We start from the raw sequence: 24076 nt of genomic DNA, 5'->3' as shown, positions 1-24076 counted from the left end.
GGGACTATTAGGGTAAACTCCACATGAGCTACATGCCCAACATACTTGACACAGAAAACCTTAAAAGTATTAAATAGTTTTTTATAAGTCAGCTTGTTTTGGGTCAGTTCTATTTTCATAACTACTATATTTTATCTCTCTTATAAATGATTAATGGCTATTGGAGCTACGGGTGGGGCTAACAAGCTGTCCAAGTCAGTGGACTTTTCTTTTTCGGTAGCAGTCAGAAAAGCTCAGTCTGTTCTGGTTTCTTTGGCCATATTGCCTCGATCATCCCCAAACAAGCCACATGAAAATGTATGATTAGGATGAAGTCTCAGGACTTAGCATAAGGGCTCACCCTGGATGCAGGGGGAAAATGGAAATAATTTTCTAGAAAATAATTCTGGGAATTATTTCAAGATAGCTGAAATTTTAAGATATTTAGCCTATATAATAGTTTTTTTTTTTTTTTTTTTTGACACAGAAGTTCATGTTTCCCAGGCTGGCCTCAAGCTTGTGTTCCCTGGAGGGTGGCCTTGAACCTGTCTCTCCCTTCTCTGCCTCCCAAGTTCTAGGATTACTAGTCTGTCTCACCACATCCGTTTTGTTTGTTTTGTCGGAACTGGGGATCAAACCCAGGGCTTCGTGCATGCTATACAGGCATCTACCAAGTGAGCTTCATCCCCGGCCCTTAGGATAAGTTCTCGATCCCAACTTCTCATCTTCAAAGATAATTCAACATCTAACACTACTTATTCCATGAAAAAAAAATAAACTCTTTCAGAACGTGGTCATTTTCTACCAATACAACAGTTAGATTCTGTTAAAAACTGTTCACACACATATGTGACCTTGCCAAGGGGAAGATGTGCCAGCTGAGAGCCCTTCGATCAGCAGATAGTGACTTCCTTCTAAGGGTGCCACCACATTCCAGGAAGAGTGTCTCCATCCTTCTTTGCTTTTCGTACATTTGCTGGAACTTAGCAAAGATGGCTTGCTGGTGCCTGTCAGCATGACAAGGTCTAACATTTCCTGAAGGTTTCAGACAAGCCGTCCATGCCAAATTCTTAATGGAGTTTCAACGGAAGCCTCTTACGAGATGTGTTGTGACTTACCTGCTGGGAGGTTTTTGGTTGTCTCTAGGGAAAAAGCTAATGACTTGAGGGTTCTGGGGACTGCTAGTCATGGGATCTTTGCTGGCTGTTGGCTGTGGCAGACTCTAAGCACTTTTGGAAATCAGAGCCAAGAGTCAGTAGCATATCCTTCCTCAAAATAACATTGTCTTGAATTACTTATAATTACTTAACTTACTTGCAGAGACTAATGTAAATATTTGGGAAAGCCGACTCCCAGGAAACACACAGTGGTTTGAAATTCTGAATATTATCTTGTAATTCTCGTATGAACGCAAAGTGTGTGGGAAAACTGAGTGTGGAAACAGGAACCGTGTGTCAGTTGGTGAGACTGCAAATGAACTTCATCTCTGCTAAGTCAGTGGGTCAGAAAACAATAAAACACCCTGTGCCTGTGAGGAAGTGTGGGCTTTATTGTCCATCACAGGGCAGAGTGAATGTCCCAGGTCGTGTTTGAAAGCATCAGTCCGGAGATTAGGAGACTTGTAGTAAGAGCAGTGTTAAGGGCAAAGTCTTTCCTTTTTCAAAAGGCACACAGCAACTGAATAATAAAGCCAGGGGGGCTGAGACAGCCACGAGAATCTCTCATCATCCTCCCAACAGAATGCATCTTAAAATTCATTTTTATATCTTGTGTAAGATTTCTTTTCATACAGCGAGTAGTTTCTTAAATAATGTGGTTAAAGCAATTATTCCCCTAAGCCCAGCCCTGGCACACAAACATAACGGTAGTAACTAGCACACTGAATGTAAAATTTAAGAACCGCATTTAAGGAAATTCGGCTCCTGAGTTAAAATATTTCTGAAAGCAGTGGCAAAGGAAACATTGAGGACACTTGTAGAAGAGAAGCAATAAAATTCGGTCTGTTAATATAAAACCAAGCCGGACCAGAGACAGCAGGCAGTGTCGTCGGAGTCTTAGGTCATTAGATTATCTTGGCTGGCTCTTTACTTAGATGAGCCCTGCCGCTTGCTTTGGAGCCTCCGAGCAAACCGTATGTGGCAAGAATTGACGTATGAGTACATTTTCAGGACACCACTCAGTGTTATTTCATAGGCCTCTGACATCTGGCCTCCTCCCAGAACAGACCCTAGTAGTCTGATCATCAGTGCCTTCATTTTCCTTTTGTACTACTTACTAACTTCGCAGGGTGGGTGGCTTCTCTTTCAGTAACTTCTCCACCTCTAGGAGCAGTGAAGAAAACAATGGGTCTTTGTAGGTCAAAGGAGAAGTGAGATGAGAGGCTAAAGATAATCGGAGCTCCTGCCACCCCCGCGTTTCCTCTCCCCTCCTCTCCTCTCAATAAAATTAGAAGTGGGGGGAAAAAGGATTTAGAAAAATATTTGAAGGAGAATTGTATCCCAAGAAAAAAATGGCTCTTTCTTCCTGGGCAGAGGCCACCCAGAGGTTTGACTGGTGCTGTCTTGGAGACTTGGGAAGGCATCTGCTCGCGGGTAGCTCCAGTGCATCTCCTTCAGTGGTGAGATTTCCGGGCCACACAGAAATGGAACCAACCTTCTGGTTTTGCCTCCACCACGACGACCAACTTTGCAAGTCATTAGCTGCAAAGGCTTACAGCTAGCCGCAAATTCCCCCGGATTCAGGAGCAGAATGTGTGCTTACCGCGTGTGAGGGCTTGGGCTCAATCTCCAGTACCTTTTCCCACAAAACGGAGTAGAGATTAGTTGTTCTCAAAGGTCATTCTCGAACAAGATTTCTCAATTTTGTCTTTTTTTTTTTAATATATACTTTTGAGCACTATGGAGGAAGTTAAAATTATTGTGGATGACAAATGGGATTAAGGTGGGAATAATCTTTTCTGGGCATTTTGTGTCTTTTATAGAAAAAGTAATTTTTTTGTTTTGTTTGGGAGGATTTATATGTGTGTGTGTGTATATATCTCTTGAGTATCTCTGTGCATGTCAGGGGTGTTGTTTAAACTTGTGAATGCAGTTCATTCTCTGCTACTTACTGAGCTGAAGGCTTAGCAGGGCTACAGGTTACCTCTCGGCGGAAATAATGTAATCAAAACAAACAAACAAACAAACAAAACAATTGCTAAGCTCCAGCTTCTGGGCTTGCAGAGTCAGAAAGCACTGACCTGACTCTTGAGATACTGTTTTGAGAGGACACCCTCAAGGGTCAGAACTCCCCAAGGTCTGGTTCCTTGTCTGCCACGTTCTCGCCATATAGGTAACCAGGGGTGGAAGTAAAGGCTGAGACTCAGTGAAAGTGTTGTGGGGAGCCCAGCTGGAGAAGACCGAGGGGACGGGAGCTCCAGACACGGGTCACAGAACCTGCAGGGTTGCTGCTCACTGCTGGACAAGGACTCCTCCGGCTTCTTGAGAAGGAGCCTGACCCAGCAGCTTCGTGATTGGCAGCTGTGAGTCAAGGGGTGTTATGGGCAAAGACGATGGGCAGGGTAGTGTAGTGCAGGCTAGCCCTCAATAGCTTCTGCTCGGATCCTGCATGAGCGGGATGAATACAGCTCCTCCTTCAGCTCGAGTCTGCAGATAGGACCTTGGATGCATCGCTAAGGAACCCGTCATGCAATGTTCCTCTGGCTCTCTGCTCTCGTGGGTTTTGCAAACCCAGGGCAGAGCCCTTTTGGCTGCAGCTCAGGTTTTGTGTTCCAAGAGAGGATCCTTTAAAGAAGTGTATGTGGGTTTGTTTGACTTGTGGTGGTGCATGCATGCCTGTAATGTTAGCACTCAAAGGCTGAAGGAGGGAGGATTGCAAATTTCAGGCCAGCCTGGGCTACCTAGGTAGATTCCTGCCACAAACAAGCAACCAGGTGTGTGTGTGTGTGTGTGTGTGTGTGTGTGTGTGTGTGTGAAATTGATGATCAAATAAAGATGAGTTGTGTTTATGTCCTGTATTGGGCCATCCTTTTTCAACGTGAACTCACCTCATTTTGTCTATAATCTGGCAGTGTTTCCATTGACATTTCCCATCTTCCTGAGAGCAGAGAATCTGAAGGAAGCATGAATGAGAGAACACTAAGGATGTTGGAGCTTATAAGACTGATGGATTGCTACCCTGGAGCACATGTGCCCTACAGAACAGAAACATGCTTTATCATGGCTACCAGGAAAAGTTTGTTTTGGGTTTTCGTTTTTGTTTGTTGTTGTTTTTTATGTTAAATGTAATGAATTGAAACTTTTTTCCCCACAATAGCTTTCTTTAAATTTTATTGTATTGATTTTTATTGAGCTCTACATTTTTCTCTGCTCCCCTCCCTGCCTCTCCCCTCCCCACTTCAACCCTCCCCAAGGTCCCCACGCTCCCAATTTACTCAGGAGATCTTTGTTTGTTGGTTTCTACCATATCATTTGCCATGATTTTAGAGTATTTCCCTATTTCTAGATATCTTGTTTCCTGTGTCTAGATCAAAAGGCCATCTTGAGCAGCTGACCTCCACCATCCAGTTTTGGATAAGTCCATTGTATGCTGTTAGCACCATGAGGACTCACCCAACTGCGTGTTTCTCAGAATAGATCCCTGCCGTAGTCAACCTGTCTAGACCTCTGTGGCTACTCAGTCATTAGTAGTTGGTATAAGTTGAAAAGCAAACGTGTCAAGATGGGTAAGCTCTGAATGAAAGTCTAAAATGTGAAACTGTTTCTGGCAGGCAAAGGAGAGCCTTCTGAGCTTTATGAGCAAGGGACTTCATGCTTTTGGAAAAAATAAGCTGATCTTCGGCTGTTTTCCCCACTGGCGAGCAACCGCCATTAAAATCTTTTTGGTTTACAATTTACAAAGCATCTCTGCCTGCATTTTCTAATTTGATTGCCTACAACTGCATTATCCATTGCATAACATTTTTCTTTATTTTTCTTCTCAAATAGCACTAAGTCTTAGACACTGCAGAAAAAATGATCCTTGGGTGTATTTCCCATTATGAAGCAAACAAACAAAACCTTCTGCAGTTTGATTTTTTTCTCCTCAAGGTGCAATGTCATCAGGGGGCCTGGCAACTGTTTGATTTATGGGCAAAGAAGAGCCTCGTGTCCTTGGCAGAGAGGGATGTGTAAACCTGGGCTCCCCTCTGTCTGGGATCCAGCCTGGAAGTCTTTGACCTCCTCAGATGAATGTGGCACTGTCCAAACACCAAAAGAGTTGGCTGTCATTTCAGCTTGGCATTGTCCCCGCTACAATCTCCTCAAAGTCCATTTGTGCTGCTCCAGGGTCGCTCTTTGACCACTCTGCTCCTTCTGTCCTCTGAAGGCCAGCTCCCTTTTTCTGTTGCTCCCACCTCCCAGGTACTGTTTCTGGTCACTGCAGGATCTGAACTGTGTACTTTGAAGAAGTCGCATATTTGGGGCGTTATGAGGTAATGTACAAATATTCTCCTTCGCCCTCAAACCAATGTCTGACTTAGGTTAGGACAAAGTTGAGAGTAAATGAGTTGATCCAACAAAAATAGAAGGAATAACTGGCCTTAAACTCTCTATGTAGACCAGGCTGGCCTCGAACTCACAGAGACCCGTCTGTCTCTGTTCCCAAATTCTGGGATTAAAGACCTGTGCTATCACACCCTGTGAAATCCTTTTTAATTCACAGAAATGTGTGCATTTTAACCTAGAGTAAAAGTCTCTAACCTGTTATCATGCTACTATGAAGGAAATTCCAGATTTCATGATTATTTCTAGGGAGTTATAAATACTTTAACTTCAGCATTTAAGTTAAAAATTGGGAGTAAGTCTCAGAATTTCTGCCACAGTAAGATAACTATTATTTTTCAAACTTTGTTGGCATTTTACCCATTTTTAGTTTAATCAACTAGACTTATCCAGGCTCACATAGGAATTTAATAGGCTGATTTACCTTGGTACTGGGCATTGAACTCTATGTCTCTTGTATGCGAACCACACATTTGAACATTATTACCTTTTTCTCTTGTGCTGGAAAAGAACCCAGACCCTTCTACATGCAGGCAGGCACTCCACCCCTGAGCTGTATCCCCGTCCCCACGCTTATTTAAATTATTCATTTATGCCTGTTTATTGGGGTAGAGGCCACACACGTGGAGGTCGGCGACAGCTTGCAGGAGTTGGTTCTCTCCTTCCGCCAGGTGGATTCTGGCATCAAAGTCAGGTTGACAGGTCAAGTGTCCTTACCCACTAAGTGATCTTGGTGAAATAAACGATCTATTTGTTACCTCAATTATACTGCGCAAGCCCACAGTTGTGCCTCATTCTAAAAGAATTGATAGCAGAAATGCCAAGCGCGTCTTGCAAGCAGAAATGCTGATCTGTTAGTGGTTAAGATGATGCTGAGCAGGAATCTGAGGATGCCTTGGACTTGGCAGCTGAAGGAAGTCAAAACAATTAGTGTTCTAGGAGAAAATTCGTGCTGTGTATTCACTGTCCAGTGAATTTTAGCCTCTCTGAAAGGTGAGTTACGAATAGATATTTCAAAGTGACTTAGTGTCTGGAACACTGTCTTGAAATAGAATTACCATTGTTTTCTCTCAGACGTGTGGAGGGCAGTACGCTGTTTGCAAAGAATGGCTCTCTGCAGCAACGCTTTGACGGCACCCTTGCGTTTCCTTCCTCTGTTTGAGAAATGCCAGGGGAATTGTGAGAAAATTCTATATTTCACATATTGCCCCTTGGTTTGTTTTTTTTTTTTTAAGGGCGTAGTCTTCAAAGAATGGGAGAGGCAGAACGGTTTGTTTAGGTTTAAAGATACGGTCTTTTCAGATGGAGCCGCAGCTGGGTCTTCCAGTGAGGACACTATGGAGATGGCAGCTGAACTGACTGGGATACAGACAGAACCGTAGCTCTTCCCACCCTCGCCATCAATCTTCAGAGTCAATTGGACAGTTAGCCGCTGCCTTTTGTCAATGTCCTGTGGTGTTCAAAACCATCTCAGCTTGGAAAGTAAATCTCACGGGTATAAATACACTAGGGGGACTGTACTATCTCCCCTCACCAGATGCACCCTAGGTGTGACCTTGACTTTATCCAAAATGCTGAGGTGAGAAACGTCAGTTCTTGACTCAAACGAACACAGATGAGGAGTCATTGAACTCGCTAAAAATGTTTCCTGCTGATTAAGACTCAAGGAAATAAATGTATATTACAACTGATTTTCAGGGAACCCAAGTTTTCAGGTTTATTACTAGTATTCCTAAAAGAGAACAATTTCTAAAACAACAGCAACTTTTAAAAAAAAATAGAGAAGACTTTTAAGTATATACAGCTGTTTTCTTTACCCTCTCAGTCGTGGTCACGCTTCCTTTTAGCTAAAGTGCGCCCTTGGAACCACTCAAGTTTATTGGCTTGTTCTCACCAGCTGTGTTTTTATGATTTCTTCGTTGGTTCTGACCGGATGCCTCCTCAGAAAAGCACACTGCCCCACGGGAGGCAAGCTGTCTCCTCCCCCCCCCCCTGAGGCTCGGTGACTTCATTGATAAGGTACCAATGCTGACCAAGGAAGGGAAGTGTGAGTGAGGACTGGGGAACCAGAAAGAAAGGTGTTTTTACGAACTGGACAGACTTTTGGCATCAGATTTTGAGAAGTTATTGGCTTGGCTCAAGTCGCAAATGGAGGAAATGTGCCACATCGGGTGTAAAGAATGTGACTCTCCCAATGACAGCTGGCAGAACGCTAGCCGCGGGTTTGCATTTGCCGGGGAACGTCAGCCTTGGCCACAGCGCGATGAAGGATTCATCATCTTCGTGGGTGACATGAGGCAGAGCAAGGTTCAGTCTCCTTTTATTGCCAGGGGGATTGGGAAGAAACCATGCAGGGGTTGGCAGTTCTGACTTACCGAGCTGTCAGGTCTGTCCAAGTAAAAGTCAAGGGGTGGGAGCCCAGGTAAATGAAACGTTCGCCACTGACGAAGCCATCGTGGGTTTGAAACCACCCAGGCACATCGCGCCCTACCAGGGCCTTGCCCTTCAAGACAGCGCCGTCTCTGTGAATGGTTGCAGTGCAGCTTAGATCATCGACATTCCGGACTAAGAATGCAAGAGCGAGACTTTCCTAAGATGGGCAGCGGTTACGTCCACAGCATTCAGCTCATAAGAAGCACAGTTAGACCACTGTGGAGAATTTGGACTTTGCCTCGTTTAATATAAAAGCCTGTCATATTTCATAATGATTGGAGCTACAGACATTTCCTCCCCGCATGTGGTTAGCAGAGATGCCATAACTGTGAAGAGGAGGATTTGAATAGTAAATAGAACAAGGGGCAGATTTATTCTCTGAAGAACCTGGCTATATCAGTCACGTTAGAAATTCGAAATTTTGTGACTTGAAAATAAAAGTTGAATTATAAATAGAAATCTCTTAATTTATTATCTTTGCAATTTGAAATCTAAATGAAGCATTTAGAAATGTGTATTTAAAGGGTGCTGTCATGTGATCAGCCTCTGGATTCACAGCAAATGGACTGTAATAGTTGAGATGTTTCCAATTCGTAGGACTCATGAGAGCAATGAGGATCAGATTCATTTGCTGTTGTTAGTAGATACAAACGACAGACTGGTTCAAAAGGAATGAATGAAGAAAGCAGCTGTTTTGAACAGAATGGTCGGTGAAAATACATCCTCCATTAACGGTAGGGTGATAAGTTCTTGGGATTTTGTAGACTAGAATTTGCAAATGTGTGGGGCTCAGGAGTTCAGCGGTTCTGTTTTGTCAATGGCTAACCGTTGCCAAGCGCTACGTTGAATGCCAGGAATACAATAATTTAAAAGTGAGGTCCTGCTTTCAAGAAACTCAAGCTAGGTAAGTAAACATGGCAGCCCCACAATTACGAGCGAATAACATCTAGGAGAATAAAGAAAGAAATAAGTTAGGAAACCAGCTCAGAGAGAGCTGTGCTTGAGTTGAGAGGTGATGAAGGAGCAGGAGAGAGGTTCAGAGCAAGGTACTCGCAGGGAATGAAAGCAGTTGGCATAGTTAGAATCTAGAGTTCTGTGGGGGAAGTGTCAAGAGAATGTCGAAACTTTGGTCAGTGTGGTAATTTGAGTAAGAATGGCCCTCCATAGGCTCATATATTTGAATGCTTAGTCATCAGGAGTGGCATTACTTAAGAAGGAATAAGAGGGGTGGCCTTGTTGGAGTTGAAAGAAGTACGTCACTAGGGGTTGGGCTTTGGGGTTTCAAAAGTACAAGCCAGGCCCAGTATCTCTCTCTTCCTGCTTGCTGCCAGATGTAGAACTCTCAGCTATTTATTCAGCACCATGTCTGCTTGCATGCCCCATGCTCACTGCCATGATGGTAAGGGACTAAACCTCTGAAGCAGTAAGCAACCCCAATTAAATGCTTTCTTTTGTAAGAGTTGCTGTGGTCACACTGCCTTTCCACAGCGATAGAATAGTGACGAATAAAGCCAGTCTAGGTCACGAGAGACTGCAGAGGGTCTTTGTGTGTGTGTGTGTGTGTGTGTGTGTGTGTGTGGCGGGGCAGGGCAGGGCAGGGCAGGGGGAGATGACAGAGGATGAACACAAAGCGCTTGTGTTATAAAGATGGTTGTGAGAACTCTGAAGTGCTGGGGGCTCTGCACTGGGGCTAGTGGGCTCGTTGAAGAGATGAGAGGAAGAGGACACAGGTCAGACTGGAAGATGACTGTATAGATTTATTTTCACTTGGCAACTTTGCCCATTTTGTCTTCAAACTCATGATGATCAATCAAACTCCCTTTATGTTTGCTGGAATCTCTTTAATTAGATGCAAAGCCTGCAGTAATTTAAATAATATTGATACCTTTACAAATAAAACAAAACAATAAAACAACTCACCAAAAGGATCACAAATTACATTTTCTTAAATTTTGTTGCCTAGAGTATTGTTGGGTTAGAACTGTTTTTCTTCTACAAATTAACAATTTTACAAACCAAAGTTACTTGAAAAATGCATCTCAAATTTTAGACAGATCTGTGGCGGTCATACACCGAAGCGAGTCTGTTTCAGCTCTATTATGAAAGCAGCCAGAGTTCCAGAAGTGCATGGTTGGTCTTAGGAGCTAGGCTGTAACATGATAGATAGATTCCTCAGCAGCTTGAAATGGTTGGGATACCAAGGACAAAGCTCTCATGGGCCCATGGAGACTCGACTGTGACTCAGCAGAGCTTTCTGCTCAGTTGGGCATTTGTGTTTAACAAGGGTCACCTGTGGTAGACAGCCGACCTACCAAATCCAATGAGTGGCATCTTAGCTTACACAAATGCAATATTCACAGGTGGTTCCACCAGAAGGAGAGACACGCGGAGAGCGATGGTTTCAGTTTGCTGCCTACCACGTAGGGATCCCCGTGTGCTCAGGGCTAACAGAGCTGAGTGTATCTGAAAATGAGAGATGTAGCTCTGAGATTTAAAATCATACGGAAGAGAGGCGTCAACAGGTTCATTTTTCTTGGACTGCACTGGTCATCGTAGGATTGAGTCATTCGTTATGTTCCTCGCTGCTTGCCTTAGTTGTCACTTCCCCCGTTTATTAAGAACTGTCTACACAGACAGTGAGCCACGCTGCTCCCGTTCATCGCTGCATCCTGGCCCCGTGATGCTCAGGAAGGAGTCAGAAATGATTACTGTCACTCCCATATTAAACTAAACCTGAGGCTTAGCGAGGTTAAAGGACTTTTTGTTGTGTCTGTGTGGTTCAGCTTAATGTAAAAATGTGAAAACTGAAGGAAATTTAAAGTAATGTGTTTCACGAAAACTTGGATTCCCAAGCGATGAGAGGCAGTTAACAAGCCAGGAATGCGTCTAGGGCGATATCAAAAGAGGATAGGAGGTTTGCTTGCCTCTCCTGTTCTATTGCTACCTAGGAAAATGGGCCCTCTATTGCCAGCAATACAACTTTTAAACTGTATTTGAGATTGTAATTCCCAAAATTTCCGAACACACTGGGTAATCGGGGTATGTTCACAGGCTGCACGTAGCCAGTGGGTCAGCAGGAGTCCTCTCCTTGATTTCACAGGGAGAAGGGAAGTGAGCTGCCCAGGACCCAGCATGTCATAGGTGCTGCTGCAGCTGACCTGCAATGCACAGTCATCGTCCACAAAACCAGGTCAGATCATATGTTAGCAAAGTGCTTCTGGAATTAAATTAAAGAAAACTGGTACATTTGCAAATCCATTTTAATTGTTTACTTCTTTGACACATTCCATTCAAAATAGATTGGTAGTTAAAATGTTAATTCTTTGACATAAACATTTACAGTCAGCTTTCTTTCCGCTAGTTGTTTTAGCCTCATTTTGTAAAGGGTTTGTGTGTGTGTGTGTGTGTGTGTGTGTGTGTGGTGTGTGCATGTGTATGTAGGTTTATATTTCTGCGTAGGTATGCCTGAAGAGGTCAGGGGTCAGTGTTAAGCGATTCCTCTATTGCTTACCACTATATATGTTTCCTATTCATGGGAATAAAGGTGAGGTAGAATGGCCATAATACTTTGTTTTTTGTTTTTTGGGTTTTTTTTTTGTTTGTTTGTTTTTTTGAGACAGGGTTTCTCTGTGGTTTTGGAGCCTGTCCTGGAACTAGCTCTTGTAGACCAGGCTGGTCTCGAACTCACAGAGATCCGCCTGCCTCTGCCTCCCGAGTGCTGGGATTAAAGACGTGCGCCACCACCACCGCCTGGTGGCCATAATACTTTGAATTGAATAAGTTCTCCAGAAATATTCGTTAGCTGGTCTCCTGACTACAGTAGGAAAGGTTTGCTAGTATTTCTTCTGTTTTTCATTGGGATCTATTTCTTCTTTTTTGTTGTTCATTTATCCTTTTACAATTTTATATAAAATATACCTTGATTATGTTTCCCCAACCTTTTATCTTTTCACATGTCCTCCCCCCAAACTCTTTTGTCTTTTCAACAAATCTCCCTTATACTGGAGATGAGGCTTAGAAGCCTCAAAAAAGTATAGTCTTCATCTGCAGCTACAAGCAATAATATTGTCCCCCTCCCACCACCACTCTGCCTGCAGGCACCACAGGTCCCAGTGCCTGGTTGTTCAATTTCCCATATATTCAATATCTTAAGCTAAGGCAGGCTCTGCTGTCCTGTCGACTGCAGTGAGCCTACTACTGCTGAGACGTGCTGCAGTGGGGTGTCCCGGTGCTGCACTAATAGTCAGGCTACACAGAAGGAGCAGGGAGTGGGTGCAGAACAGATACGTTAGCTATAAGGAGATTTATCATTGCACCATCTCAGAGCAGAGCAGGAGGGCACCGCAAGGGCAATGAAGTGCAAGGGTGATCTTCAAGTCTAGAGACCCCAGGTCAGATGCCCTATAGAAAACTCGTGTAGCTGGATTCCTTTTCATCCTAGCTGCCTCTATGTTAGTAACATCAGGAGTCTCAGACTTGTCAGGATTCAGACACCTTTACCCAGCGTGCTTCCTCAGTCTGTCACCAGTGGTGAAAATGTGAGCGATATTGACGCGTAGCAAACTGTGGCGGTTCTTCCCTTCAGTCCCATCAATTGTCTCCATCACCTTGTCTAGAAGGTGACATAACTGTGACTCAGGAAGAGGTGGTTGGACCAGGCCATGGGGAGGGACAGTAGCTGGTCCAGGCTGCAGCTGCCCCACCAAACAGTTGTAGTCTGGGAGGTGGCACACGATGAATACCGTGTGTACTTTCTGATCTGTGAGAAGAAGTCAGTCATCCAATGAATCCCAGAAATCGGCTCCACCACCAAGGTGCTGCCTCCACGCCTGCCATGGCTCCTACCATCCTCATCACCGCTGCTGCTACAGCCAAGGCCAAGGCCCTCCTTCCCTCCTGCTTCCTCTCCCTCTCTGTCTCCATCTCTGTCTCTGTCTTTGGTGTGTGTGTATGCACACATGTGCATGCATACCCCATTGCATTTAATTAGAATTGCCTGCACGAATACGAATAGGGAATTATTTGCTTGAGGAAGGACAATTACCAGGCAATGCACCACTGCGGACGATGATGACCTCCGTGCCCAAGGAGCCATTAGCTTGCCTGTCACTCCTCAGGGAAAGGTAGGGGCCTCATGAGCTCTTCTCCCATCCGGGACATACTTGTTGACGGGCCCAGACTTGTGCCGGCAACTCCTGCTGCTGGGAAGTCAGGGCACAATAGCCGCGTTATTTCCAGAAAATTCTTCACAACATTCCGCATCATCTTTCAGCTCTTACATTCTTTCTGACCCTTCTCCAACGTTCCCTCAGCTTTGGAGTGGGGGGGGGGATGACAACAGAGAAATTCTCTTTAGTGCTGGGCACTCAACAGTCACTTAAGTCACTTATTCTCAGTTACAAATCTCTTGTTACCCATCACTTACTGAAAAAAAAAAAAAGACGCTTCTCGAAGGCTGAGAGCAGGTAATAGATAAATTATAGGTAATAGATAAATATGTAGAAGGCAGTTTAGTGCCATGCATATTTAGCAAGCCAACAATATTAGCTTCCTTTGAACTCCCCTTCCGTGGAGTGGGCCTCAAGTCCAATCAGAAAGTGGCTTCTTATCCGCTTCCCGTAAGAGTCGTGCCATTGTGTGTATTGTATCTCAGAACCTTCCCAGCGGAGCAAAACCTCTGCTAACCATTTCCACCCGGCAGCTCTCACAGCACCTTAGAGCACTCTAAAGCTAGATGCCAGGGAGAAGTTGCCAGGCCAGTTCTTGCTTGATTTCTCCATGTTCTGCAACTTAAGTCTGTGCAGAAGGGTGTTGTCATCCAGTTCTGGTGGGCAGCCAGAAGCAATGGCAGCCGCTTGCATTATTTTGTGGCCTCTGTGATTTCCTTGAACGATGACTCATGGGGTGGTCGTCTACACCTGACACTCTTATTTTCATTTAATAACCGGTGGCTTCTGAGAACAGCATTGCGTACCCACTTAGGTTACTTTGGGGAGACCTTCCTCTCTCCCTCCCTCCCTCCCTCCCTCCCTCCCTCCCTCCCTCCCTCCCTCCCTTTCTTCCTTCCATTCATTCCTTCTTTTTTTTGTCCATATAACTTTACTTGCAAATGTTCATTGCAGAGTCCTTGGTCTTGTTCGAGGCCTCTGGTTTCTGCTACACTATGGATGCTGGGCCCTCACTGGGACTCTTCTTGGTTATGTTGCTGTTGTCCTGTGTTGTGGAGATCCTACAGCTTTGGGTCTGCAGGCCTGGTGCCTTTCCATGCTCCAGCAGATCACAGATTGGGTGGCTATTGGGATGGGCCAACCCATAACCCTGGTTCTGGTTCTGGTTCTGGGCCTGGGCCTGGGCCTGGGCAGGGCTGGTCAGTCTGCCAGCTTTCCCTTGTTCTCACCACCAAGGTGAGCTAAATGGCAAGGAAGGGGTGAGGCCGGTTCTCCGGCTCTCCTGTCCCCAGATCTCCCATCTCTACCCGTTCAGGGCCAGCTCTACTGTTGCCCGCCTGTGGCAGAAGGCCCAGTCAAGGAGATAGTTCTTGGTAGCAGCTTGATTTCTGTTTCAGTACTGGGAAGAATTTACTACACTCTTGTTTGAATGTACAGCTGCATCAACTTTGTCCCTAAGGACTGTTAAAAGATGTGGTTCTAGGCACTGAACGCAGGGCATTGCACATTGGCAGTGTTGCCCGAACTACCAAGCTTCACTCCCAGATCCAATAGTAAATTTTTACATTTTATTTGAAAGACATTATATTTGAAGGCTAGTGTTATTTCTATTATTTCTAACTATTTTAAGGTCCTATTATAAGGTGATCATCCGTTTATTCATTTAAATCCTTTCAAGCCTGAAGGGTTTATTGTTGTTTTATTTTGGTTTTCCAAGATAGGGTTTCTCTGTAACTTTGGAGCCTGTCCTGGAACTAGCTCTTTGCCGGAAGCAAAGTCCTGTATTTTCAGATCTGCATTTTGGTTACAGCCATCTTAAGCTCATAAGTTAAGAAAAATATTTACCTCTATCCCTTCTGCAGGGTCTAGGAAATCAACCTGGTGTCTTATCTCCTAGCAGAGACCTGGAGGAACCAGGCTCCAGAACTCATTAGCATTTTCCTTGGTTAGTCAACAATTACAGACCCTCAGTATTTACTTATCAGCTAGGAATATCTCCAGACCTGAGTTCCAGCAGACCTGAGCTTCCTGACACCCTTCCCTTCCCCCGACACCTTTCCCTTCCCCACTTTGCCCGTTTGCTATATAACAGCTTCTGAGGAAATAATAAACGGAACGGGCTTGATCAGAAATCCTGTCTTGCCGTCATTTCTCATGTCTCTTGTCTCCTTTCATTCCTCTCCACTAGGTTTATCAGGGACCCCCGATCGTATCCCGTGGGTCGCGATAGCTCTTGTAGACCAGGCTGGCCTCAAACTCACAGAGATCTGCCTGCCTCTGCCTCCCGAGTGCTGGGATTAAAGGTGTGCACCACCATCACCCGGCAAACCTGAGTTCTTGACTTTTCCCAAAAGTTGAATATAGTCCATTTATTCTATATATTAAGAATAGCTTGCCGGGCGGTGGTGGCGCACGCCTTTAATCCCAGTACTCTGGAGGCAGAGGCAGGCGGATCTCTGTGAGTTCGAGACCAGCCTGGTCTACAAGAGCTAGTTCCAGGACAGGCTCCAAAACCACAGAGAAACCCTGTCTCGAACAACTAAAAAAAAAAAAAAAAAAAAAAAAGAATAGCTTGCTTTGGGACTGGTGATAATGACTCAATGCCTTCAATGCCTAAAGGCTCTTTCTTGCAACCAAGACTGATGACCTGAGTTTGAGCTCTGGATCCACGTGGTAAAAGGAGAGGACCGGCTTCCATGCCTGTTCTCTGCCTACACATGTGCACACGCACGCTACCCGATCGGTAAATCTACGTAGTAAAATCTCAGCAAGGATGGCTTCTTTGTGACTTGCCAGAGCCTGTCCACCTTCTTCCTCTCAGAACCTCTCACATTTGCGTATCATACAGCTACTGTTGTGTAGTTTTTAGAGACAGAGAGCATGGCTTTGCCCCCTCTCGTCCTGCTCACATTTGCTCGTCCTCCTTCATGAATGCTTTTTCTCAGAGTATTCATCCTTTCTCCTCTCCACAGATGGCAAAGATTGCTACCATGTAGGCCCTCTGTACCGGTGCTGTGGGGGAGGGTTCGCAGAGCTGGAGCCATTCATCAGAGGTTATATGGGGAGATTAGCCTATCAAGTTGGTCAGTGGCTTGCTCGCAACCCAAGCTTTCCCAATGAAGTCATTCAGAATTTATCTGCTTTGTTATTAACCTCTTCATCCCATTTTGGTTTGCCTTATTTTTCTATAACTTCTTGTAAATCTTAGAAATTCTTCATCATTTTTCATTTAAACATTATTGCTCTTGCACGCTTGCACGAGTGTGCGCCGTTTGTAGCACTGTGTGTCCATAGGTCCGGAGGACAGCCGTGGTGAGGGCGGCAGAGCTATCACGTGCAGACAAAATCGGTACAATTTCTGCTTCCATTTTTACACTTCCGTTAAATTTATCTTATGCTTTCTAATCACTGTGCGGTACAGCGATGGAGGACAGGAAGAGAAAGGCAACATCTGCAGCTGAACACGCTCCTCTGTTGCTGTTGACGAGGTGTGCCGCCAGCTACTCAGGGCAGATGTTGAATTCCCACCCCAGCTGGGTGGATGATACAGTCACGGCGCTATGTTCTTTTAGCTTTGTAGCTGTCCACGAGTTCTGATGAAGCCTTAACCATCTTTGACAGCTATCTCCTGCCCAGAAGGATCCTGTAGAAGGCATACAACTAAACCCAGCTGAAACACGAGTATTCTGTAATTGCTGACAGTGATACTGGCTGCCTTTGAGCAGTCACTGTGCTGCAGGGACAGCCTGGGACTTGTTACAACGCGCATGGTTGAGGCAGTTTTGACGAGGACGGGCACCTCTCTGAAATCTCCCCTTTCCATAAATGTGCTCTCGAATCTTATAGGTCTGCCCCATGAAAAAGACAAGTTAGTGGTTTTAGTGGCTTTCTTCAGAAATTGAGGGAAAACCAAACAGTTAATTTCTAAGATAATCAGTTAGCAGTTAACGGCTTTGGAATGCTAGGGTAGCCTGTTAGCCAACCTTACTGATGACTAATTCCTGGTCTTGACAACAGTTTCTCCCCAGCTCAAACGTGTTCTTCACGAATCACGAAGAACCCTGACCAAGGAAGCGCAGCTCCGTTCCAGGCACTGGGAGCTTCAAGGTCACTGTGTGTTTGTGTGTGTGTATATATACCTTTGACATCATCTCTTTGGACTGTGTTTGAGGCCGTTACCTCATCGTGAGCACAGAGCGATCCCTGACTACATCAACATATCAGTAACTGTTACAGAAATATCACAGGCCCGGGCTCTCACGTGAGGCGTCTCCGGCCAAGAGGCCTCCCAAAATGACGGGTGTGAGGAAGGCAAGCAGGCCAGCATCCTCGTGAACTGAGCTTTATTTCTAATAAAAGAAAGGAAAACAAGAACAAAACTTTGACTTCGATTCAAACTCCAGCTTGTTTTTTTTTTTTTTTGTTTTTTTTTTTTTTTTTTTTAACAGAGGCCATTTGTCTTAAGTTTGTCCGTGCACAATCGAGCGCTTTTCTTCCTAGCCTATTGTCACATACTTTTAAGAGGACAGCCATTTCCTTCTGGCTTCCTCCCCTCCTCCTCCGCGCTCCTCCATTGTTTTGGAACAGAACTATGACTTTAAATAACTATAATACTTTGGATTACATTCAGAGGCTTGGCTGGCCAGTGTGAGCTGTTCTTATCCCAGCTGGAGGGCGAAATGAAGGCAGCAGGGAGCGATGCCAAGCTCGTCTTTTCCGTGCTGCCTTCATAAGGCCTTACCTGGTGTTGTGTGGGCAACCTTCCACGATGATTCGGGATTCACGGTGAAGTCAGAGCAGCGAGTCGAGGCCGAGAGCCACTGTGCCTTTGCTCAGTGGAGGACTTCAGCCAGAGGGCCATGGTCTCAGGCTGAATGGGTTCTGCTCTCCCATCTCTGCGTGGTGGTAGCTAGAAATGGGTCATGGTGGAGTTTTTACACCACGCAGATCTGCAAATGCTGACAGTCAAGGCTGGGTGGTTTTGAGGGGGTGGCCTTTGTCTTTCCCTTCCTCCCTTCCTCTCGTCTCACTTCCTTGCCTTATTCCTTCCAAACCTATTCCTTAAAGATGTGTCCAGTTAAACTTCACCAAACTGCCCTCTTGTCATCAGCACAAGATGACAACGCAAATGTGTTAGGAACATCCTCTGGTGTCAGCATTAAAAGGTAGCTCAGGAGCAAGGTGCTCTCTGTTTCGTATATCCATCCAGGAGCAATCTTTTAAAACGCCACTAAGTAAATCCCAATTGTATGGCGAAGGGCACTTTCTCCAGCTGGATTTCCCGACCCCATCAGAAGCTCGGAGGTAGCTGCTGTTCCACCTCTGAGACCCTCAGTTGACCTGTGGCGACTCTACTGTTCTTGTGGTTCCTGGGAACCTGAATGTTGAGATTCTGGCTCTACCGGCGCTCCTGGCACAGAAGTAGTTCAGGTGTGTTAGAGTTAAACCAGGGGGGCTTCGGAGCCTTTTCTTCCATGGTACCACTGATGGAATCTTAGCCACCTCAGTGATGACAGGGAGGCTGCGTGGTAGAAACAGACTAGGAAAGGAAAGCCGTCTCTCCAGCTGTCTGAACAGCGGGTAGGAACACAGTTCCTCACTTTCCTCCTGAGCGCTTCTGAAAATGGTCTATTAAGGGTTTTTGAGTAAAGCCTGGGGATCCTTAGTCATAAGTGGAAGCGGCATTTGAGAGGTCAAAGGTTACGTCCAGGTTACTCTTATACAGGGATCTGCTTTTAATTCTTGTTCTTTGAAACCAAGAGGCAAAAATTGTGGAATCTGTGTTGACTCAGACATGATTTGCTTTTTTAAAATTAAATTAAGGTATCACTATGTAGCCCAGGCCAGCTTAGAATACATTATATAATGGAAGCTGCCCTTGGTCTTGTGATTCTCCTGCCTCAGCCTGCTGAGTGCTGGGATTACAGATATGGGCAATGCCTGGCAGTTATGACTTTATTAATTAAACCCCAACAACAATTAATTCATTCATATTCTGAGGTGGAAATGAAAGAGAATCTTCCTCTGAAGAAAAGTGCACAAAGCTTTCTTCAGGGTCTTTTGAGTTACCATTCTGTTATGATTCAAGTTTGTTTTTAGACTAACCAGTATCTAGAATACAGAGTACATTTTCAGTTTGTTATTGATTACACTAAAAATTAAAACCTGTTGGTAAAACTTACAGTGCCCTGCCCAGGGAAGACACTCTTTCATATTTTTTTTTTGTAGAATTGACTTGCGATAGGAATATAAATTCATTTTTATAATAAAGTAATATAAGAATTGACCAGGGGCTGGGCGGTGGTGGCGCACGCCTTTAATCCCAGCACTCGGGAGGCAGAGGCAGACGGATCTCTGTGAGTTCGAGGCCAGCCTGGTCTACAAGAGCTAGTTCCACGACAGGCTCCAAAGCTACAGAGAAACCCTGTCTCGAAAAACCGAGAGACTGAGAGAGAGAGAGAGACAGAGAGAGAGAGAGAGAGAGAGTTGACCTGGAAACAACTCCTTTAGCCAATGAACTAGCAGAAGCAAAAGAACTTTGCAGTTTTTCCAGCTCAGCCCATGACTTCCCTTCTCATCAGCAACGATTTCCCTGGATTGTGAAACCCCTGGTGAAATAACCACCAGTGCTTTCTTTTGGTACCAAACGCCTGGCACTCACAGATCACCAGTAAACACAGTAAAGAGGACTTCGACGTTTGCTCTCATAAATCACCCTGCCTGTCTGTTATACAGTCTGCTCTCAAACTTAGCTTAACGTACCAGTGCATACATATATACATACATACATACACAGGGCTTGGTGTTTCTCAATATACAGATGAAAAAACTAATGAGGAACAGTGTGACTATGTAGGCAAGTCTGAGCCTTCTACCAAACACACTGTGCAATGCTTTACATTTTAGGTAAAAATCTCTCAATAAACGGAAAACCCTAACTCTTAGTCCTGGCTAGGATGTTAGCTCAAACAAAAATCTGTTTATAATATTTCTAAAATTTTCTGTTTCTACCGTTTCTACACAGTTCATATATGTTGCGATCTTTCATTTAGAATAATTTAAGAGACTTTTCATTAAAAAGTCTTCTTCTGAGGTTTTGACTTGGGGAGCTTGTCCTTTATATCTCCTCTTAGACATATTTCTGTCCATCATTGGACACATTCCCATGGCACCAGGATAGAGAAAGGACAGAGAGGAGTTTGGGCCATTACCTCAGTTGGCCTATGAGCCCCAATCTGTAGGCTGATTGGCCTACCGAGGACGGTTGGCTGTGCGGTGGGGGAAGACTCGGTGTGCAAGCAGGCCACACCTTCTTTCTGGTTGACAGCTGTCAGGTAAATCTTCGTTGGTGGCCACAAGTGTCATTAGGAGAGAGAAAGCGGGTAGTGATGGCAAACAGCTCCACAGTCCCAGAAGAGCAGCCCCCTTTGCATCCTGTGGCTGGTGAGTCATGCCTGTGGACCAAAAACAGAGGTGGCAGAACGCAAGGGAGGAAGGGAAGGATGCCCTCCCTGGTGACAAATTTGGAAAATGCTCACTTTGGGCATTTTTGTTGGCTTGAATGGCAGCTGATGAAAATAAGGTAGTATTGAATTACTGGGAAAGTATTTTTTTTCTCATGGCTACATGAGAAACAGGCTTTACTATTTATGCTCATCTTAATTTTTAGACATGAAAACTATTGGCATATAGCCAAATTTAAAAATAACCTGTGTTTTGTACTTTCTTGATGCATAACTATAGAACATTCCTTGACCTTCCTCTGCCCTCGCTCCCAGTATTTAGTTGCCATGGTTCCTAAAAAAGCTATTTTTTTTTTCTTCTTGACATGACAGGATGGCAGGGCCACAGAAAGGCTGGAAATTCAAGCTCTGTATTAACCCACTGTGATCTTGTCAAGGCTTGCGATTTTCCTGTGCTTGTCCTCCGGTTTGACATTCCTGGCATAGCTCCCCCTCAGGTACCTGGCACCTGTGTCTCCCTGCCTCAGCTGGAAGGAGCTCATTCGTCCCCTAGGGATTTGCTGAATGCCACCGCTCAGAAACGTCCTGGGATAGGGGTATCGCTGCATAGGCAGAGTGCTTTCCTAAGGATGCACAAAGTCATATGCTGAGTTCGAGACCAGCCTGGATAAGTGAGACCCTGCTCAAAAAACAGAAGCCAAAACTGCAGCAACAGCAAACAAACATCATTCCTCAAAGCTCACACACACTCGTGCCCAGCTCTGCAGCCTTCTGTCTTTGCGTGTTTCTGATTGCTTATTGTCTCAGGAGCGATTCTGTATCAGATTCTCAGTTATGAGACTGTTACTAAAGTATGCCCAAAGCTTCCCCTATTTAAAAGAAAGGGTAGACTTAAATTTCTATTTGGTAAATTGTTGCGTAAAGGGCATTTAGGTGTGAGTGTCTATTGCATTTGTTTATTATATTATAATAGTATAATTATATTATAATGAATTTACTAATGATGGCAGTCTATGCACACAAGTCCTCCAGTGTTGGAGGAGGCTGCTTGCTCGGTCCCAGCTGCTCAGCCCCGAAATAACCACACAGAAACTGTATTAATTAAATCACTTTTTGGCCTATTAGATCTGATGTCTTATTGACTAGCTTTTGCATCTTAATTTAACCCATTTCCATTATTTTATATTTTACCATGAGGCTCATGGCCTACCGGCAAGGTTTCATTCACTGTGTTTGTCTCTGGTGGCAGCTCCATGGCTTCTCCCTGCCTCTGCCTTCTTTCTCCCAGTATTCAGTTTAGTTTTCACTGCTTACTTATATTCTGCCCTGTGCAAAATAAACTTAAGACAGTTTCTTTATTAACCAATGGTATTCATAGCATACAGAGGGGAATCCCACATCACTCCAGGAATCTGATGGCCTTGAAGCTGGAATGGCTCTGCCCCAGACCTCCTGAGCGTGATGATACGTAAAGGAAGACATCACATTCATGGTCTGAACATCCTTCTGTACTTACAGTTTATAAAACCATATGTATTTTCATATTTCAAACTTAAGACACCTGTCCCACCAAAAAAACCTTCAGGGCATAATTTTACTACCTGATTTCTTTGTATGTTTTTAAAATTATATTTATTTTTGCCATTGTAATGTTTGTGTATGATGTGTATTGTATATCTGTATGTGTGTGTGCATGTGCACACACATGCCATGGCACATGTATGAAAATCAGACGATAACTGTGAGAAGTCAGTTCTCTCCTTCTCCCTTGGGTTCCAGAGATTAAAAGCTCAGACCCACCAGCTCCGTGGAACCACCTTTATCCACAGATCCAGCTTCCTGGCCCACTTGCTGTCTCATGACTGGTTTCAACTTTGCTCTTGAGCTCCTTCCTCTAAATCCCTCCTTAGGCAGGGAAGTTAACCTGAGTATTTGCTGGTAAATTTATTATTACCATTTTGACTTAGTCTAAGGTGAAATTAAAATTCCATTTCAGTCTTCTTGTCTCCTCTCTCAAAGTCCCCTTCATATTTTGGGGTATAAATGAAGCTATACACTGGCGGCAGGGGCGAGGGGTCTGCTAGAAGCAGCAGGGGGCCCAGCTTTTGGCTGGGCTAAAGCGGCTCTTGGCTGCTGTCAGGACTGCTTGTCTAATTAAAAAGCCTCATGAGAAATGACAATGTGGGAGGTAGGTGTCCAGGGATAATTAAAAACTTCAAGCTGGGCCTGTAGCACACGCTTGGACTCTTCACCTCTGTATGGTGAAGGCAAGAGGATCAGGAGTTCAAAGATCCGTGGCTGCATGACACACGTCACAAAAACAAAGCAGAAAAAAAAGGGAATGAATAATTATCATTCTCAAGAAGCAGGGGCCTGTGTGACTGCTAGTCTCACACGACAGGGAAGGCTGCTGTGCTCGCTGCTGTCATCTCCCAGTATGAGCCTTGGTGACATAACCCCTCTACTCTTGGTGAAGCACTCTGAGTCTCCTAACATCTCTGGAGCTCCATCCCAATTCACACCTGCGCCACAGGCAGCCAGCACCTTCCATCTCGGCCCCAATTCTGCTGGTCCACCTTGAGAGCCCCCTGTACCAACGACTCAGGTGTTAGCATGCCAGCTTCCTATCTAGCCTGCCTTCCAGCTTCACTGAGCAGTTGGCCACTTCTATGTCTCTTACACATGCCCAGTGGTGCTAGCGGCACAGACTGCTAAATCTGGACTAAATGTTTGCAAAGCTCACGACACAGACCAGTGCCAGTGGGAATCCTCTTGAGTCGTAGCCGGAAAACTTCACGGGAATTCATTTCCTTTTATGTTCATTCCTTCAGCAATGTATCTGAAAGAGGAGGAGGGAGGGACAGAGAGCGCCGTGAGTGCCCTATTTTTTTTCTCTCACGCTGTTCTTTCTTTCTTTCTTTTTTTTTTTTTAATTACAGCGACTGGGAATAGAACGGAGAGGGAGGAAACTGCTCCTCTCCAGCTTAGATGCACGCCATCAATTAAGTTTGCTACAGTGTAGATCACAGTTGGCAAAGTGAGGGCTAGAGATCACACAGAGACACATCTGGTCACTTCTGTACCATCTGGGATTGCCTCTTGCGTGAACAGAGCTGAGTAGAAGCATCAGAAGTCATATAGCATACAAAGAGTGAAATATTCACTGTCTGCATACACAGATTGCCAATCCTAGTCCTAGATGCTCACTGCACAATCTAAAGTGGCCCTGTCCTTAGTGCTTAACTACATGGCAGGATTCACAGGTATCTGAAACCTCAACAGTTAATCTACCGCTGTGTGGTGCTTTCTGCCATGATACTGCCAGGAAGGACTTTCCCATACGCCGAGAGTACAAGCTTGCGACGTCACGCCATTCAGTGAACTATGCGTCTGAACCTTGTTATCCCCATTTGACAGATGAGGAAATTGTCACTTGGAGAGGTGACTTGTGCAGGGTGATGACCCTTTTGGTTCCGAAGAGTTAATGGCAAAG

At 44.9% G+C, this 24076-nt stretch overlaps 1 protein-coding gene across 3 annotated transcripts in view; it reads left to right on the top strand.

The window, feature by feature from the left end:
- Filip1 (filamin A interacting protein 1) overlaps positions 1-24076 on the top strand; it is a 150188-nt gene that overhangs the window by 27757 nt on the left and 98355 nt on the right. The window contains exon 1 of one of the 3 annotated variants that reach the window (XM_050126433.1): positions 5256-5449. The exons of the other annotated variants lie outside the window; for them this stretch is intronic. The gene's annotated coding sequence lies outside the window, so the exon portion shown is untranslated. Of the gene's footprint in view, positions 1-5255; positions 5450-24076 lie in introns of those variants that run through there. 3 annotated transcript variants of the gene reach the window in all.

Source organism: Alexandromys fortis, unplaced genomic scaffold (genome assembly GCF_014885135.2).
Source record: "Alexandromys fortis isolate MF-2015 unplaced genomic scaffold, M_Fortis_MF-2015_v1.1 scaffold_22, whole genome shotgun sequence".
NCBI lineage: Eukaryota > Metazoa > Chordata > Mammalia > Rodentia > Cricetidae > Alexandromys > Alexandromys fortis.
The sequence above is the reverse complement of the archived record's forward strand: the minus strand, read 5'-3'. Positions and strand labels throughout refer to the sequence as shown.